General features: G+C 47.8%; 1 protein-coding gene across 1 annotated transcript in view; it reads left to right on the top strand.

Annotated features, from left to right (window-relative positions):
- LOC126529915 (uncharacterized) overlaps positions 1-20,696 on the top strand; it is a 934,270-nt gene that overhangs the window by 160,324 nt on the left and 753,250 nt on the right. The window lies entirely within an intron of this gene.

Genomic DNA, 20,696 nt, shown 5'->3' with positions numbered 1-20,696 from the left:
GCCTATAGTTGCTTATGTCTCCTTCAGCACCACCTTTGTGAATAGGACAGATGCGGGCTATCTTGAGCGAGTCAGGGAAGATTCCAGTCTCAAACATTTTATTTATTATGTCTGCTAGGATGGGGGATAGGATTTCAGACACATGTTTAATTGGCATTGCTTTAATTTCATCAGAACCAGAAGCAACATCATTTCTAATCCCATTGATAAGTTTGTTGATTTCGTGAGGAGTTACTGGTGCGAGAACCATAGAGTTCACTATCGTAACGCTGTTATCAACCAAGTTATGCTCTTCATCATTTTCCTGCTCGTACACTGCGCTCGTGGCAAAATAGGCGTTAAGGGCGGTGGCCGCTTCAAGACCGGTTAGTGTGCCTGTAGGTGTGACTATTTTTAGTACGGTACATTGTTCTTTCTTCCCAGTTAGATTTTTTACTTCATTCCATATTTTCCTAGGATCCTTACCTATTTTGGCAAAAACCTGTTCATAATATTCTACCTTAGCATTTTTAATTTCACTGCTCAGTTTATTTCTATACTGTTTGAAAGTGATTAGGGCATCTTCTCCTCGCGTTTTTAAAAACATATGGAACAAACGGTTCTTTTTTGTTATTTTCTTTAATAAGGAGTTGTTAATCCAGGGCTTCCGTATTCTTTTACATCTTGGCCTACTCAGTTCCGTTGGAAATGCTTGATTGTAGCATGCAATAAGTTTATCAAGAAAAATATTGTACGCCTTACTAGGGTCGTCTTCTTTTAATACGCATGCCCAATCAACGGTAGCAACCAGAACGTAAAAGAGTTTCAATGACTGATCATTTATCCTGCGGATGATCTTCTTTGGTACATGACTACGTTTACCACACAAAGAGGGGATAAGACAAAAAACTGGAAGGTGATCACTAATTCCTAGCGTCAGCAATCCAGCAGCACAATTCGGTGGGTGTATGTTCGTAATACATACATCAAGCAAAGTTGCAATATTGGGTGTCACTCTTGTTGCTTCGACGATAGTGTTTACACATGCGTAAGATGTGACTAATTCTGTCAGTTGTCTTGAAGGGGCATCATGCGATAGCATATCTATGTTGACGTCACCCATTATCACGAAAGACAGACCAGTACAAGTAAGGTGTCGCAGTAGATTGTCTAGGAACTCGAAGAAATTTGTTTTGTTACCTGCGGGTGGCCTATAGATAACGGCAGCTACATTGTTTTCCACATGTATGGTAAGGCACTCAACATCATTGTTAACGACCGAAAAATCACGCAAAACTTCATGAGACATAGGTCGTTTGATGTACGCGGCTACGCCACCGCCCCTTCCATGCGACCTAACAGCACCTTGATAAGCATAGTTTTGAAAAAATGGGGGTTGTTCTTCAACTCTTAACCACGTTTCTGTGAATAACATCAAATTAAATTCAACGGTCAATGAAGTGAAGAAGTCGCGTAATTCTTCTTGTTTGTTTCTTATACTGCGCACGTTCAAGTGGAACACTCGCAATTGGTTCTGAGTAGTCTCTGCCAAAGAATTGAAGGCGTTTATAGTATAGTAGTGAGAAGAGTTTAAAGCTGCCATATTCTTGCTTGTTGCTATTTCTGGCATGTGGTTAATCACTTCACTTAGTTTCGCGGGACATTTTTTCCAGGTCACTCGTAGCGTTTATCCGCAAAGTTGCAGACTGTTCGTCCCTTCGAGCAAAGATTTTGCCACCGTTTGTCCACACAAACTTCCAGCCTACTTCACGCTTTTTCTTTGTCGCCGCACCGAGAAGCTGCTTACCATGACGGGTAAGATGCTCATTCACGTAGACTGGCTTAGATTCTTCAAAACCCAGTTTTGTAGTGTTAATCCGGATTTTTCTGGCCTTCTGAAGGACAGCATTGCGTTTTGTGCGTCGGACAAAACGAACGATGATATTTGTCTCATCATGTCTTGCAGTCGGCACTCTGTGGCATGCATCAATGTCGGCATCGGTAATTTCTTCATCCACAAGCGCACCAATCTTTTTAATTATGATCACTGGCTCGCCATCAAGTGGCACTCCCTTAATTTCGAGGTTATTTCCCCTCTGGTATTGCTCCAGCTCCTCGATGCGGCGTGACAGTCGCGCGTTGTCAGCTTTAAGATCTTTATTTTCTTGAAGCAAATTATGAATGTCATCTCTTAGTGTCCTTAGGTCCTGAATGTCTTCTTTCAGTGTCTTTACATCTTGCAAGCTATCTTTGATTGCCCTGAGCTCAGCTCTCAGCTCCCGCCGCAAGTCCTCAATCGCTTTAGCCGTTTCCCCTGGCATAATAAATCGATGCAAAAGTAAACAAAGATTTACAACAAGTAAATCAGCAGCAGACTAGGCCACATGTACATTCGGCAGGTGCGTTCGGCAGCGGTGCACTGGTATTGTTTTGGAATAGCAAAGGACAATGCTTACCTGCAAAGAGCAGATATGAATCTCAGTGACGTTGAACACAGGTGCACCGCTGCCGAACTGCCGTGAGGAAGGATTCGGCGATCCCTTTTAAGCCCAGCAGAAGATGCTTGCAGCCCTCTGTCGTCGCAAAACCAATGCTTGCGGTTAACAGCCGATGTCTGGGGGGCGTCAGTCTTGCCTTCACGTTGATCCCAGCAGTGCGGTCTGTGCTGGCCGATAGCAATCTTCTACGGCTTCTGCGATGAAAGAACTGCAAAGAGCAGATATGAATCTCAGTGACGTTGAACACAGGTGCACCGCTGCCGAACTGCCGTGAGGAAGGATTCGGCGATCCCTTTTAAGCCCAGCAGAAGATGCTTGCAGCCCTCTGTCGTCGCAAAACCAATGCTTGCGGTTAACAGCCGATGTCTGGGGGGCGTCAGTCTTGCCTTCACGTTGATCCCAGCAGTGCGGTCTGTGCTGGCCGATAGCAATCTTCTACGGCTTCTGCGATGAAAGAACTGCAAAGAGCAGATATGAATCTCAGTGACGTTGAACACAGGTGCACCGCTGCCGAACTGCCTTGAATAGTTCCTTGTTCATGGAAACGGGCTAGAGTCATTCCATTGTTCCAATCTCGGCAGAAACAATCCTTTCTAAATTAAAGACCCATTTCTTTAACTTCTCATGCTTGCAAACTCCTTGAACAGATTATTTATGAACACGTTGTCACTTTTCTTGGGTATAAGAACATTTTATGCAGCTCTCAGTATGGATTTCGTAGTGGTTTTAGCAAAGGGACTCAATTAACTGAATTTACACATGACATCAGTTTGGCTCTTTATTTAGGTCATCAAGTAGATGTGCTCTTCATTGATTTCTCCAAAGCATTATTGTACCACACCCTAAAGTATTACATAAACTAAGCCTTCATCTTAATAACCTTCTTCTTGTTGACTGGATCCGTAGCTTTCTTTATGATCGTTCACAGTACGTTTCTTTTAATTCATTCAACCCTCCTGACGCATCAACATCTTCTAGAGTACCCCAAGGGTGTATTTTAGGGCCGTTACTTTTTTTACTTTATATTAACGACATTCCAAACTCTGTTTCAGTAAAAATTCCGCTTTACGCTGACGACTGCGTTCTCTACAATGTCATTTCTGCACCTATTCAACATAACACTCTGAATCAATATTTCACAAGTTTTTGGTGAATGATGAGAAACCCGGAAAATAAACATTAACTTTAAAAAAAGTGGCGTCATGTCCTTTCACAAGCATGCTTATTGCTCCTATTTCAATTACTCCTATAAATCCACTTTTCTGCAGCGCGCATATGAATATAAGTATTTAGGCCTCCTTTTCATTCCAAGGTTATCCTGATCAGAACACATTTTAGCAACGTGCAACAAAGCACCAACAAAGCATGTTTACTTTAACCCGAACCCTACGTACTGCCCCGAAAGAAACTAAACTCATTACATACAAACCACCTCTAAGACCTATTCTTGAATATGCAGCTACCATATGGAACCCTTACAAAATTTCAGATATCCACAAAATTGAATCTGTTCAGAAAAAGGTGGTTCGTTTCATATACCACCGCCATGACAATGTTTTCATCGTCACCTCATCTGAATATGCTCGGTTTAGCCCCTATTTCCCACCGACGTCACCACAATTCTCTGAAACTTCTGCACTCTCTATTTCACTCTCCATCCACATTATGCTTCCCCTAACACATATCTGCTCCGTGCAAAGCCCCTAATCACGAGAAACAGCAATAAGTTGAACTTATCGGTCTTTTTTGCCCACGCCAACACTTTTAAATACAGTTTTTTTCCCTAGGACTATTTAACTCCGGAATGACCTGCCTGGTTCCATTTGTTGTTCACCACATGAAGAATTTGGGGATTCTATTGATTACTGCCTTCAGCCATGTTCTCACATATGTTTCTCTTGTATTGTGATTTGTATTTGCTACATATTGTATTCATCCACACTGCAATAGCCCTTCTTGGCTGCAGTATTTCTAAATAAATAAATAAGAATAACGCCGACGAACAGGTGAAGAAATGTAAATTGGTATGAACAATGAACTCGCGAACGTTGTGAACTGCGCATGCACAGAAATGTGCATGGCAGTGTGGCGATGTGTTGTGAGCCACGATGACGCAAGAAAAAGCACCCAAGTAACAGCGGGAGAGTCAATTTCACCACCAAGAAGACCGACAGAAGGTACTTTATTGGAGAAAAGACTCCTGAAAAGGGGACCCATGTCATATGTAAGAGGCATGCGGCGCAAAAAGAAACGAAGAGGACGATGTGAGCGGATCGTTCCGAACGGCGCGAGCCCTCGAGGTGCGTTTCCCGAGCTGTGATCGGGAGAGAAGCGGCGCTCAGGGCCAAGAAGGTTGGAGTCAGCCATGGAGCGTTGGAGCCATGGAGGTTCGGTCAAGTCCGTGACGCTGGCGATCCAGGGTGTGGCGGTCGACCTCGGCGACGTTCGAGCGAGGCTCCTTGGATCTGTTGGAGCCTCTCACGACAGTGCCGGGCACTCCAGGAAGGATCCCTCTTCAGAGGCAGACCAGCACGTACGATAGTCCCCGGGGCGTCTCGTCGGCTCTCGAAGAAGTAGCGGCGGAACCCGGCGTTAGGGCTAGCCAGTCAGGTCGGACTGCGACGTCACCGATGCAGTTCGGGACACCGGTATCAAAGACGGACAGGTTGAGTGGCCGACATCAAGGCGACAATTTCTATGGCATGGGCGATGAGCGAGATCCGACAGGCATCGGCTGGGAGATACGTGAGATGACAGAAGTTTGTAAGAACACTCCTTTCTGACTGTTAGGGTAGCCTGACTTTCGCCTAGGAACCACTAAGGACGAAGATAGACGAGCATAAGGACATATGTAGACTATGCAAGTGTTACTGTTCCTTAGTGGAGTTTTATTTTTAGCTAACTGAGTTTTGAGTTTTCCATTTTCAGTTTGGGTTAACTAAAATATGTTGGCTGTATTGCCCTGCGTCTCCGGACTCCATCTCTCCTAACATCCGCACGCCGCCGAGATCAGTGAAACGCAAGAAAATTCGTGATAAGGCACATTGGTCGACATGCTGAATGCCCTGGAATTCACGCACAAGGATCGTAAGAGGATGCTTCTTTACTAGCTTCCGCACTGCGCCAGTAGACGAGTCTTGTAGACTGTATTGGTAGGCTTGAAATGCGAAGTGGATAAAACAAGGTCACAAGTGCGGACACGGACAAGCGCTATCTGCCTAAGTTCCGGAGAACGATGAGCGGTACAAAGGAGCATATGCCTAATAAAAGATGCTTCATTAAGGAACGAATAGCGCCAAATACACGGATACAGGCTAGACACATGCAAGAACGACACGTTCCGCTGTGCCCTCAATTTATCTATGTCCAGAGTTTTCTCGCTGTCTGCAGATGAATAACCAACTAGCTTGTGTTATCACGTGAAAATTTTCGCGAATTTCTGTAGCGCATACTTTGACAGCACTGCATATGTAATTGTATTAGCGAAATCACTCTCTTCGAAAGATTGCTATATTAGAATATAGTAAGAGCCTCAGGATATAAAGACATCACCTGACTTAGCCTGTTTGGAGTGCACGGAATTAACTAGGGTCATGCTGTCATATCGAGACAGTACACAATCGAATTGCGAGAATTGCACACGTTAGGTTGCCTCCTCATATCTCGGGTGAGAGAAGCGACCACTTCCACCATTATTGTGACCGCTTCCCGTTTTAAGGGATTTTGCAGGTCATCGGAACACCTGTATAGTTTGCCTAGCCGAGTTCACGGCCACCTGCGGACGTCAGATTCCGGAACTACAAAGTCAGAACCGTTTAGAAACCGTTCTATGTTGAGTTACCCATCGCCACCATACATCTATCGCGGATAAATCAAAGAGGCCTTTAGGCGTGTAACATTTACGAAATGGGCTGCAGAAGCTTCCGAAGCGCGCTGCCGATATGTGCCTCCTGATATACCCCCATTGATGCGACCGAAGCGAGTGCATATTTTTTAATGCGAGGGTAATTGCCTCAGAACATACAGAGGTACGGGATGGGCGGGAATAAGAATGATTAAATGAATGAAAAAAGATATGCGGATCTAATGAAATCCAAGAGGGATCGATGATGTGGTCCCTGCGTCAACGCAGTATAATCGCTCGGATTATGTGGCGAAAGTCCCGCTGCTGTGAGGTGCCGCAGCCTCGTCGGTTTCAATGCAAGGCAAACCCACATCAGGTGGTGGATTTCGGCTTCACCATTTCGCGACTTGCAGACTAGACACCGAGGGCGAGGATATAACTGGTGAAAGTGCAGCCGATTCCAAGTCATGGCCGGAGTGAAGCCAACCCCGACCCGGATCCTCCGAAGCGCCACCTCCTCTGCACGGGAAAGACCGCGGGGGAAGTTTACCGCACACGGTGGTATGAGAACACGTGTGCGGCACCAGAGGTGCTCTTTTCTTGTTTAAAGGAGGGTGGCATCATCTAGGTGAAAGAGCTGAGGCAGTGACGATGGAGAGGTCGCTAGACGGGTCGCCGAATACGCACGGCTGTGGAAGGTTAGAAAGTCGCGTGGGATACACTCGATAGATATTGACTGCGCGATCCGTGCCGCCAGAAGATGGATCTCTTGACATATTTCAGGGCTGCGACTGACGCGTCGCAGAAGCCGCGTCACCTGTAGGGCATCAGTGCGAATGACGATGCGGGCCGTGGGGCTATGGGAAAGGCGGCCACCGAGCACAACGCTTCTCGAAAAGCAAGGAGCTCAGCACAAAAGGAGGCAGAAGGCTCTTGCATTGGAAACCAGGACGTCTTATTAAGGGCAGGTTCGCAAGGGCAATAAAGTGCAGTGGTCGTTTCACTGTCCTGAATACATGCATCAACGTAATGCACGATGGAGCCAAGTGGAAGGCGGCCTTCTTGAGCTATAATGCAGTCACGAAGCGACGCCGCCGCTTGAGTTGATGTCTGGCGACGAACGTCTGTTGGCTTGTTGTCACTCAGCTGTACGAATCTCCAGGGTAGAAGAACTGGCGATGGTGGGGGTAGAAGGGAGTTCGAGAAAGCGCAAGCCCTGAGAGCATACGCTGCGTGGGAAAGGCAGGCCTTAAGGCTGCATGTATCACGTCGCTGCTGCACCAGCTCATCGAGTGTGTTCAGCTGTGCATTGTCTTGGAAAGCCATGATCTGGGTGATGCGGGGAAGGCATGTGATGACGCTCATTGCCTCGAGATTAATAACTTCAAGGGGATCTCATTGTGCCCTCGTCAAATGCTGGAATTGGGCTTGATAAACAAGGCGTGGTTGCACTAACGCCTTCACAAATTGTCGCACAACATGTGAGCTGACGCCGCCCATTTTAGGAGCAATATGCCTAATCAGACCCAACGTCTAAATTAGCGACTACCTCGGGGGCTAGAACTGGGCTACCCCCAGTTGGCTAGCTAGAAGTGGGCTACTATCAACTAAAATATGACGCGCTGGGTATTGTCGACGGACATTCAGTAACCAACCAGATTAATCCGTGAAGGAGAGCCACCGGCTGGTCTCACGTAGTATGACACTACCACAACAGTTGCCTTGGGTAACTTCACAGCTACTGCCACTAACTCCTGATATGAGTTACGCCAGTTTTGAAGAGAAATGTAGACCTGGGGATAGCACGTATCAACATACACTGCCGCCTTTCCTGGAGGGGCAGCTGTGTGCACGCGAGGGTCACTCATCGAAGGAGACACGTATCCGCTAAAGCCCGGAATGGCAGGCAAGGCGTTGGTCTCCTGTAGTAACAGGGCCCACACCTGCAGCTTGTTCATACGAAGACGGCGTTTAAGCATCCTCCCTTTCGTGGAGAGACCTCTGCAGTTCCATTGCAGCACACCAGAAACACCTGCACCCGCCATTTTGATTACGAGTCCAGTAGTTGTAAAATCACAGATGTCAGGTTGAATAACTGGCTGACCATGAACCGCAAAAGGGTTGTTGTAGAGTTATCCGTCAACAGAGCAGAAGACCTGGTAGTATCTGCGAACGATCCAGCAGGGCGTGACAGAGACCGTGGTGCAGCGAAATCGACAGTTGTAGCGGTGTCAGATTCCATTGCACGCCGGCGACGCACAAGTAGTCCACGGTGTTGTCGGAGCTTGGAAACCTCCGCTAAAAGGCGAGCAATTTGATCGTCAACTGCTGCCATATCATCACGCGGATGTTCCGACACGCTCTGCTTCTGTGTAACCAGCGGGCAACGGCGGTCTTTGCTAATTTGTCACAATAAGTCTCTTGGGAATGGGATGCAGGCGGGTCGGGCTCGGAGAGCTCTGGCCAGTCGTCGTCTTCCCACTGGAGCGCCGCAAACCTGTTACATATGGGCACTGGCTGTGTGGCAGCATCCTGAGGCCATTGCTTATGAATCCCGCGACGAACCTCCTGAGTGTCCTTTAGCTTTGTGGGACAAGTTGGAGAACTGATGTCGTGGTCGTTGGTCTTGCAGAGGCATCGTCCACGTTATTATTATTTTAAACGTAAGTAGCGGTATGGGCCCTTTGTCGCAGAAAACACGGCGGCGGAGCCTTCTGATTCGTTCGGCTGCGAAAGTTTTCCGCGCATGTATACGCCTGGGTATTGTGGGAATTCCGTTGGTCTACCGGGCGCAGTCGTTGCTGTGCCTCCGGCTCCGGACTCATTCGCCATTGCGAGGAAACGCAAAAATGCCTGCTCCTCGACCCCACGCCGGTGCCGCGGCCGCTTCGTCATGCTACGCTGCCCCCCCCCCCCCCCCCCCCGATTGAGTCGTGGGGCGTGATGTAGGGAGGAAGCACTGACTGGGGAGGATCGCGGTGCGCGGGAGAGTCAGGCAGCGGCAGGGACTAGTGCTGGTCACGAGAGGGAAGCGGCAAGGTACGTGAGCGACCAGCTATTTGTGTCCACAACGACCCCGGCCTTGGGTCGTTGACGTGCTATGCCTGTTTGCGTAAGTGTGGCTTGCTGAGTGGCTTTGCCTTCCGCTCTTGAGGTAGTCGGAGGCGCTCAGTGCGTCACATTTTGCGGATGCGAACCACCGCTTACTAGTGTCGGCAATAGGAAGCACTGTCAATCGGCTTCATTAAACCCGACGGTCGGCCACCGCGAAATTTCACTGTCGGACAGATGGGGCAAGTCCGGCCATAGCGGACAAGGTCGCGCTTCATACCGGGCCAGGTGACAGTGTGACCGAGTCTTGCAAAACCTTTGAGCCACTCAGGTGTTCAGCCAGTGGTTCGTCGTGAGCGTAGCGCAATAGCGCGCGTCTTCGTCTTTTCGGCCGCACCACTTGAAACTGGTCAATAGATTCGTCCTCAGCGATATATCTCAGCACGAGCCCATCGTGGTCCAACAGGTAAGAATCTTCAGAAGTTCCAGCAGTGCAAGCTGGCCCTGACCTTTCTGCGCTCGTTGCGACACCAGCAGCGTTGCGGCACTCCATTTCTGCTGCTCTACCAGAAATTTCCTAGCGAAATGAATCTTCCTGCTGGGCCTTTACAAGCTCTTCTCGACTGAATATAATCGCGGTCCCTTCAGAGGGAGAGCCGGTTCCATTACTTCCTTTTTGAGATACTCAAATGCCTCGTTATCCTGTGTCGCGGTGCGCGGGTGCCCTTCGGCGGCTAACCCTTTCTGCACACGCGTGAGAAGATCGTGCGCGATGACATCGTGTTCATTAAAGGCACAGCCATGAACGGTTAAGTTACCGCCAGTACGGGGCGATCTATTCACTGCGCTCCCCTTTGGCGCGTTTACAACTTTTTTGCCCAGTGAGGGAGAACTCTCGTCACCGCCCGGCTTTGCAATGCTGAAAACCTCTTTTACCGCAGTCTCCACTATAAGGGGGGGAAGGCCCGAAAACGGCCTCCCTTTCTTCCTTGGCCACGCCACCGCTCGCACAGGCGGGCGCGTCGGCGGCTTACGTCTTCCGCTGCTCGCCTCCGGCACCAGCCAGGTGGAGAAGCGGCGCACGCGAAAGCGCGGCTGCGGCGACGTCAGTGCTCCCCTTTCGCTACTGCATCGAGAAGTCGTAGTCCTGTATCAGAAGTGTCCAGCGTGCCAGCCAACCCACAGGTTCGCTAAGCCTCATGAGCCAGCTGAGCGCGCTGTGATCCGTCTGCACGAAGAATTTCCTGCCGTCCAAATAGACGTCGAACCTCCTCAATGCAAACACAATCGCTAAGCACTCCTTTTCCGTCCCGGAGTAGTTCTGCTCCGCAGGAAGCGGCGCCCGACTGCCAAAAGCCAGAAGGTGCAGGCAACATTGAATTCCTGAAGGAGGACCGCCCCCAATCCCAAATCGCTCGCGTCAGTCTGAACGACGAATGTCTTGGTCAGGTCAGGCAATCTGAGGCGAGCTGTCTCGGCAATGGCTCGGGACAAGCCGCGGAATGCCTGCTCCTGCTCCGGTTCCCAACGCCATTCCACAGACTTCCCCAACAACTTTGTCTGCGGTGCCTGGAGTCTCGAACAGGATGGAATAAATGACCAATAGAAATTGGCCATTCCCAGGAAGCCGCAGACATCTTTAGAAGCGGGAAGCTTCTCCGAATTCGGCTCAATCGAGCCTCCCCCCAGGGTGAACCCGAGCAAGTGCACTCGAGTTTGCGCCACTTCTGCCTTTGCCGGACTTAACGTCATACCCGCTGACCAGAGTCTACCATGTATGTCGCCAATTTGAGGAGTGGGCTCCTCAAACGTTTGTGAATAGATCAAGATGTCTTCGAGGTAGCACATGGCATGGGACCATTTGGCATCGCCCAGAACCCGATCCATTAGCCTCTGAAGTGTGGCTGGGGCGTTGCCCAGACCAAAGGGCATCCGCTCAAATTAAAAAAGACCACGACAGCACGTAAAAGTGGTCCTTGCTTTGTCCTGAGGTTCCATCCATACTTGTAAGTAGCGTCCAGAGTTGTGAAATACTTAGCTGAACCTAGGCGGCCCACAAATGACTCGATGGTTGGCAACGGATAGGCATCTTTACGGGTAAGTGCGTACAGTTGACGGTAGCCAACACAAAGGCGGAAACTACTATCTTGTTTAGGAACCAGGATGACAGGAGATGCCCAGAGGCTATCGGAACGCTTGATGACACCGGTCGCCAACATCTCGTTGAGCATACCATCTATAGCCTGTATTTCGCACAGGCTAACCAGCCTGGGGTTGAACCTCAAAGCACGCGCATCCCCAGTCTCGATTCTGTGGCGCACAATATTAGTGCAAACTGGGTCTCCTGTGAACAGCTCGTAATAGCTGAACAGCAATTCGGACATGCCAGGTTTCTGTTTGAGGCCCAACCCTACAGCACGGTCCATTAAAGGGTGCAACGCGTCACCTCGCACAGGCCACTCTCCCTCACATCTGCATGGCAGCACACGCAGCAGCCTGCGCCAGAAAGGGCTCATCGCCCTTATCTAGCGCACCGCGCGGGCCAGGCACTCGACCCGGGCCAACACATGCAGGAGCCGGAGGGTCAGCGCAAATCCTCAAAGAGGAAAACGGTCCCATCCTATAGCCTCCATTCGGAATGTCCACCACGGTGCTTCGCCCGTGAGCTGTATATCATTTGTGTATATAATCTTGTTATTTCGTGTATTAATTATACTTGTATTGTAATCAAGTTAAACATTTTCTTAATCGTCTACCTTACGACCAAACAATTTGTGTGAAAAACGTGTTACACATTTGTTTCATCTTTTTCTCCTGTGTATATCATATTTGTATTTTGCTCACCGTGCTTGGACTTCTTGTCCGCAGTATTGTATAAGTAAATAAATATTGGTCTTACGGAGAAAGTCGTGACGCAGGATCACGGGAACACTCAAACCAGGCAAATGAATGAAGTGATAGGGCTCGTTCACCCATCTTAACGAACTGACAGCCTCGTTGCCCCGCCCGCAGGAACAGAGCCGCTGGCTAGGTTAAAGGTTGCTCGGCATTCTCGCAAGCGAAAGTGCGCTGCTGCAAGAGGGTCGAAACGTCGTCGCCACAGAGGCACTGGCCCCTGTGTCGAGGAGCGCGGCCAATTCAGACCGGCAATAGTGACAGTCGTGAACGGCGCGAATGCATCCGCGGGTAAGCGCGCACGACACACTGAGGGGGCGACAATCACTTCGGTCAGACGTGTTGTCACGGCCAGCCCCAATCCCGGTTTCACTGCAGGAGGGGACGCCTGGGGCAGTAACGAGCAATGTGGCCCAGTTCGCTGCACTCGAAACAGCAGACTCCACCGCGTGCTTTCCCGCAGTTGAAATCATTTTCCCTCACTAGAAACGCCTGCCGGCGGGGATTTGGGCGTGCTGGGACAGCTGCAGCGCTTCGCCTAACTGGACGCGACCCGAGGCTACCTCGCCACCTCGTATAACGGGACTCGCAGGGGGCGGCTTCTCGATGCTCCCTCGCCACTCGCCGCCAGCGGTGGAAGCCACAGCCACGCAGCTCCTCAATGCGGGTTCGGTTCACGGCAGTCGCCCCTCTTCCATGGTGGCAGGGCCGGATTAAGAAAAGCGGGGGCCCTGGGCTAATGCGCATGCAGGCCTCCTTTGCCCATACTGACCCCCCCCCCCCCCCCACCTGTCGCTTGCTACTCTACTGGATATATGCTATGTTTCATTTTAATTCCACCAAATAAAAAGGACGAAGTGCGATCAACGGGATTATTATTATTGTTATCATTATAAGGAAAACAACAAACTTGCTTATGTTAACAACACATATGTTCACTTTGTGATTAATCTGCATTCTGCTTTCAGCAAAAACTAGGCTTTGAGGAAAAGTTTAGTGCACTCAAGAGGAACAAGAACGTAGAAAAGACAACACAGCTCAGATGTCGATCATTCTGAAGCTAGGCTTTGTTTGCATCACAGTTTAATTCCGTGAGGAGACGCATGGTTGTATCCAAAACATTCTATAACAAAATTCAAGCATCAGACTGCAGTAATCGTTATACCCGTTACTCTATAAATATGCAATAGGTATGTACAATACTTAAGGCAATAAAAACACCATAAAAATGCACTAGAATACAGATGAAAATTATCAACAGTAAAAACAAAACATTATTTGAAAATAATTTCGGTAAAGGTAAGACAAGCAAGGACGACACCAAATAAACGTGGTACTATCAAAAACAACAAAAATACAGTTCTTTATAAGCACGCTAAATATCACAAGAAGAATAAACAAGAGACGAACAACGAAGATTTGCATACCTTGAATTACACTGCTGAGAGTTTCATTGGCAACGTGGATGCTGGAAGGCGACACAACAAGCTTATTGGACTTATTCTTGTATGGCGCGAACAGTCCTCCTTTAAAATGGCATTTTTCGCGCCTTCACTTTGGCGAAATCAGATATAGTCTGTTCGAAGGATAGATCGCGGAGATCACTTTCAATGGACACGATAACAAGCGAGTTCACCTTGTCAAGGAGGCTCGAACGAAGGTGATTTTTTATCAGCGACAACTTGGAAAACGATCGTTCGGTCTCACAGTTTGCCACGGGTATGCTTAAGCACATTCGCAAAGGAATAGAAAGGTTCGGAAATACATCAATAAGCTTTCTTTCGTGCAGCAACTTCATTATTCTCAAGGGACTCGTGTCCTGGCACACAGAGTTGTGCAGAAAGTTCGCAAACTGTACGATTTCATCGGAAAATGCTGGCTCCAAATCATTTATGTAGGTTTTCACCAACTTGTCAGCCTGCTGTGCCAGAGAGGCCTTGCTCCTAATTTTAAGAATCCAAACGTTTCGCAGAGTTCAGTGTAGGCAGCCTTTCGCACTCGCATAGGAGAGCCTACACTGTCAAGTACGACGTTGTAGGTCTCTACGATATGCTTTTTTCATCTTGTAGCGCACTATCGTTGCGTTTGCCCTCATCCTCGTAACATTGGTTGGTACTTAGCGTGCGTGCTCTCTCTTAGAAGGCCTCAAAGAGAGGTCGCAAAGAATTAACAAAGCCTGTTAGAGAGCTCAGCATGCCTACAGCAGTTGAAATGTCTAGGCCTAGTTTCTGAAGAGCTACGTTCGTTTTGTCAAAGTGCTCCAAGATTTCACTCTAGAAAATCGCCACGAATGCAGTCTCTAGTTTTGTCATTTTCTTGAAGAGAGAGTGCGCTTCGTTCTTAGTGGCACCGTTTTCTTCCTCGTTCTTTGATATAGCTTCAAGGCAACAGAAGCCTGCATTGAAAATTTTCAGAATGGCCTTACATGATTCAGCGTGTCTTGACCACGTCGTCTCGGAGAGACCTTTCAGAACAAGCTGCTGGCCAGTTCGGCCCATGCTGTCCAAAAGATACATCCATCGCTTAGGCGAGGCAGCAAAGGCCACATACAGTCTCTTAATTACAGTGAAAAATTTGACTGCCTCAACGCTACACGCGCCAACTACGTTCAGTGAATGACAAGCACACGGGTCGCAGACAGCCAATTCGTTCAGGTGTTTGATTTCAGCTTGAGTCCTTTGTATTTTCCTGAAATATGACTGGCATTATCATAAGCTTGGCCCCTACAATAATCAATTGAGATGCCATTGGCCGTCAAGAGGGCATCACAATATCGAAAAGATACAAGCCGGTATGCGATGCAATTGGGACAAATCCAAGAAAGTGTTAGTACACTTTCCTATTTAAATAGTATAGACTGCTGAATAGACAGCTGATCAACGTGAGTAAGGTCTGGAGTCGAATCAACAAGAGAAGTATTTTGCGCGTTTAACTTCGTCAACGAGACGTTCCTCGGCAGCCTTTGGCATATGCTCGATAGATTCATCACAAATGGTTTTTGACAAATACGATAGGTGACCTTTTCCTTTCTCCCCGTAGCGTTTGATGTGCTCCTCTAAAGAGGGATGAAACTTCGCAATGGCCTCAAGCACTCCCATATAATTGCCATTTGTCAGTGAGCCAAAAATCTTCTCATTGCCCGTAAACGCTAGCTTGCGCTCAGCTAGAAGCTTAACTGCAACGACTACGCGCTTCAACACCTCTGTCCAGTAAGCGGTCTAAGTGACAAGATGCTTAACCAGCTCCTTGTCAATTGAGCTGCCCGAGTTAGAGCGGGCGAGCCATGCTGCCACGTAGTTCCGGTGCTCGATGCTATTTTCATGTGCGCAAACCTTTTCTTCTGCTCTTGCGTGGTGCGTGGTGAAAGCACTGTGGTTGCTTTAAATCGAAAATAGTTTACACGTGAAACAGTAAACGGAACCTTTGGACTACGAGTACATTAACCATTGTCGCTCGTACGCCTCCCCATTTACAGCCTTTCGCACGAAAAGATGAGGTGACATATAGCGTTTCTGAGATTTGTATTGTCTTTCGCAAGACAGAAAATTTTCTGCCCGATCTTGAAAATAGAATGGCCCTTTCTCAAGGCATACACTCCGACAGTTTCAGTAATAACGTCCAGCCACTTAGCAAGGTCATTTCGGAGAATCTCGCAACGTACCTCTTGCTGCTGGGGTGTCTGTACTTCTCTGTTGCCGCAACGAGAAGCCGTCTCATTTGACCTCTCGGGCACACTTTGTGGGTGGGAACATTATTATTTGAAGCCGAACAGGAAACAAGTGAGTCGGTTTTTGGAGTGTTGTTTCCTGGTGCTCGTCAGTAGAAGGCTCATTGGGGAGGTTTGGCACCTGTTGATCAGTAGTAGTAGAAATCGGCCGTGGCGGACCGCACACCTGGAGCTTTGCGGCAGGGGCACGGCCGACTAGCATAGACGTTGCTGACTCAGGAGCAGGACAGGGCTCGGTAAGCGTCGGTTGCTCAGAAATATGGACGACCGAGGTTGGCGCCGTTTTCACAGGATCCAGACAACCAAGATGTGTCAAACCTTGCTTCTTGCCAGGAAACCGTGGTGATGGAGTTGGCAAGCCTTCCACAGAATCATAGTCGGTACTATTGGGAGTTTGACACGGACTCTCGGTAGAGCGATCATACTGCTTCGCGGAAGCTGCATTCAGTAGGTACGTTGTCATCATTGGTAGCTTATTTTCACGCTCTTCTCTTTCTAACTTCGCCTTTCATTTAGACGCACCACTTTGATGCTTCCGACCGAGCATTTTCGCATGGATGGATGCTAATTGTTCACTGGGCACTTCGTCAGTTCGAAGAGACCGCAAGTGTCCAATGGTGGCCGTCTCGATGACTGGCACACGCTGCCTGGATGTTCCGTGGCTGGCCGAGAGTAGTGCGTCCCCCGGGAGCTCCTCAGCGGGCGGGCCTAGGCCTATGCAAGCTTAAGCGGCGGCTCGGGGCTGAATCGCAGCCCGCGATGAACTTCCTTTTATAGACGTGCGGCGCATCTGTCTGTTACTAGCGCCAAAGCAGGCGTTCATATACGCATAGATTTCCTTGTACAAATTCCCTCTTTCTCCGTACAAAGTCACTCCTTCTCCCGTTCTGGTCTCGTCTTCCTATTGGCTAGAAGCAATCATCTGTTCTTGGAGGTTCTCAATTTTTCTTTCGCCCCGTCGATGCCGAGCGCGAGAACGAACGGGAGAGGGCCACTCCTAGCGCGGGCGAAGTTACGCGCCCTCCGTCGCCTCTCAGTCATCTTTTCCTACTTCTTTCTGGAAAGTTCGGTGGCCAGTCTGACCTAAGTTTCCCGTCGAACACTCGCGAGGGTGCGCAGCCACTAGGCAAGAATTGCCATTAGAGAAAGGCCTTGGTGTCCGGCTCTCCAACTTCCCCTTTCACTCTTACACAACCCCAGCCCGAACATGAACGTTCCATGCCCCACGGCAAGCGGGCAAAGGCACGTTTCACATTTTCTTTCCTTTCCTGCCTAGACTCTGCCATCAGACTCATCACCATCTGCTATCGGACCCATCCTCCTCCGCCCAAATTACCATCACGGTAAAGAAAAGTCGAATGGGTGGCACTGTTGGGTACTGCAGCACATCCTATCTGTGAGAAGGAGAGTGGCGGAACTATTTGAGAGGTAGAAGGGGGCGTGGTGGTGACGAGGAGCAAAGGAGATTTAAGTCCTCATCCCACATTACCTATTCTAGGTGTTTCCCCCTTGCCCCTCCTCTCCAGACAGCACTGGACAGACGGACTCACAGGAAACCACAAGAACTCTTCCAAGCAAACGCACCTCGCTTCCTAAGAAAGAGGGCGCCCCCAAGGTGGCGAGGAATTCCTGTTTTTGCAGCTCGACAAGCTCTCCCCAAATGGTCAGGTTAAACACATGCTGTTACACTAGGCGGGGGGCCCTGTGTGCTCGTTCTGGTTTTCTCGCTTCATATATGTCGCTCGAAGATGCGTTGCGCATGCTTCAATATACTAAGCAGGTTAGAATAAATGGGCCCCCTTCCCCTACTGTCCGAGGTGAGGCCCTGGGCTGCAGCCTCCTTAATCATCATCATCATCAGCCTGGTTACGCCAACTGCAGAGCAACGGCTTCTCCCATGCTTCTCCAACTACCCCGGTCATGTACTAATTATGCCCATGTTGTCCCTGTAAACTTAATCTCATCCACCCGCCTAACTTTCTGCCACCCCCCCGCAACGCTTCCCTTCCCTTGGAACGCAGTCCATGCCCCTTAATGACCATCGGTTGTCTTCCCTCCTCATTACATGTCCTGCACATGCCCATTTATTTTCCTTGATTTCAATAAGGAGGTCATTCATTCGCGTTTGTTCCCTCACCCTATCAGCTCTTTTCTTATCCCTTATCGTTACACCCATTATTCTTCTTTCCATAGCTCGTTGCGTCGTCCTCAATATGAGCAGAACCCTTTTCGTAAGCCTCCAGGTTTCTGTCCCGTACGTGAATACTGGAAAGACACAGCTGTTATACATTTCTCTTCTAGGGATAATGGCAGCCTGCTGTTCATGATCTGAGAATGCCTGCCAAACGCACCGCAGCCCATTCTTATTCTGATTATTTCAGACTCCTTATCCATATCCGGGGTCACTACTTGTCCTAAGTAGATGTGTTCCCTTACCACTTCCAGTGTCTCGCTACCTATCGTGAACTGCTGTTCTCTTCCCGAGGCTGTTAAACATTACTTTAGTTTTCTGCAGATTAATTTTTAGACCCACCCTTCTCCTTTGCCTGTCCAGGTCAGTGAGCATGCATTGCAATTGGTCTCCTGAGTTACTAAGCAAGGCAATATTCATTCATGAATTCATTCATACATTCATTCCTTTATTTCAGCATTCAACTTTAAATGTACAAATGCCAGGACAGGAGCGAAAAGCCGCTATTTTAAGCGGCTTGACAAAGGCCCTGCCCCTACAGTATTTGGCAGCAGACCAGTTTGTGAACACTTTTCACGCAAGAATACATTGGTACATAAAATATTTATTGAAAAACATGTCTAAGGGAATGAGAACATGCGTTTTTGAAAACACACTATAACCAACATTTTTTTTACCAGCAAAACATGCCTTCTCTTAACAGAAAAATACAGATTTATGTAACGTGGTGAAGCAATACATTTTTCCAATTACATAACAATATATAACAGCACTTTCACATACAAGACAAATAGAAAAACAATTCCATGCTTAAGTTACAACTAAGAAAAGGAAATGCAAATACAACATACACTAATCACATGCAGCCGCACGACTAATGAAATATTCCTTCAAAATTCGACGTGGAACAGTCCTAAGATCCATGTTTTCTTTTTCAAGACTGTTCAGTAATACCGATATGCGGCACGGTAGTCTGTCCTTTCCATGATTAGTTCGTGAAAAAGGCACGGCCCAAGTTTCTCGCTCCCGAATGTCGTAGTTGAGGTGATGAGGTTTGCTTAGATTGCAAATACCAGTAAATCCCGTGTGGCTTCGTTTTACGCTTTCTTTATATTTCATAGGAAGACTAAACTGATAAGTGTAATGAAATGGAAGAACATGAAACTTAGAAAAGAATGTACTTGTATGACTGCCGTAAGAAATACAAGCAACATGGCGCAATGCTTTTTCTTGTAAAAGAGATAATGTCTGAATATTTTTTGCGACGTTGTCCCCCATACAAGACTACAATAATTTTCATGAGAAATAAATATGGTGTTATACAGCAATAGCCGTAGGTTTAACGGAAGAACATCTCGAAGCCTACAAAGCGCACCGCATGCTTTTGCCATACTTGTTGCCACGCGTTCTACGTGTTTGTCCCAACTTAAATGCTGATCAAAAATCACTCCCAGTGTTTTCACGTCCGCGGTGACGTCAATTCGTTCTGATCGATAGAATATGTTTAGATTACGATTTGCATTTTTTTGGGCGGGTGCAAAAAGAAGAGCTTTGGTTTTTTTAGAGTTAATCTGTAAAGAATTTGCCTTGCTCCACCAATATAGTTTATCAAGGACGGTGTTTGCTAGTTGTGATAAGCTATCAGCATTGCATGATTGGAAGAAAAGACTGGTGTCATCTGCGTATATTATATAGTGTGGTAGGTTACTGATGTTTGTTAAATCATTTATATAGATGTTAAACAATATAGGTCCTAATATGCTCCCTTGGGCAACACCAGCTTCTAAATTCAAGGGGTCTGAGTATTCTCCTTAGATGTAAACGCATTGTCTCCTATGGGTTAAGTATGACTTTAGAATGTCCAGGGGTAATCCACGGAATCAGTAATGTTCGAGTTTTTTTAGTAGAGTAATATGATTGATCCTGTCAAAGGCTTCGGAAAAATCGATAAATACGCCTACTGTTAATTTTGTTTCTTCATAGCAGTTCAAGATTAAATCCTTCTGTGTTAACAGAGCAAATTCAGTCGATCGGCCCTTACGAAACCCAAATTGATGCGGAGTTAATAACTGATATTTTTCACAAAACGACATAACCCTTTTACAGATAACCTTCTCTAAGCCTTTTGATATGACAGGGAGCACTGACACCGGCCGATAATTTGACATGTCATTTCTGTACCCTGATTTGAACAGAGCAGTAACCTTTGCCTGTTGCATTTTTAGCGAAAACACCAGTAGACAAGCAAACATTGAATACGTGGGTGAAAGCGGGCACTAACAAGTCGATTGCAAATTTAATTGGTTTAATCTGGAGACCATTGATGTCCCGTGCCTTACCGTTCTTTAGGATATAAAAACAGAGTAAACCTCATCCGGTGTCGTAGGCTCAAAAAACGCTGTATTTACACTAGGCGCACCCAAGTAATTGAGAGCATCTATATTGTGAGCGCTAATAACTAAATTTGTAAAGTGTTCATTGAGACGATGTGCTAATTCTATACCCTTTAGC

The sequence above is a fragment of the Dermacentor andersoni genome, chromosome 5 (assembly GCF_023375885.2).
Source record: "Dermacentor andersoni chromosome 5, qqDerAnde1_hic_scaffold, whole genome shotgun sequence".
Taxonomy (NCBI): domain Eukaryota; kingdom Metazoa; phylum Arthropoda; class Arachnida; order Ixodida; family Ixodidae; genus Dermacentor; species Dermacentor andersoni.
The sequence above is the reverse complement of the archived record's forward strand: the minus strand, read 5'-3'. Positions and strand labels throughout refer to the sequence as shown.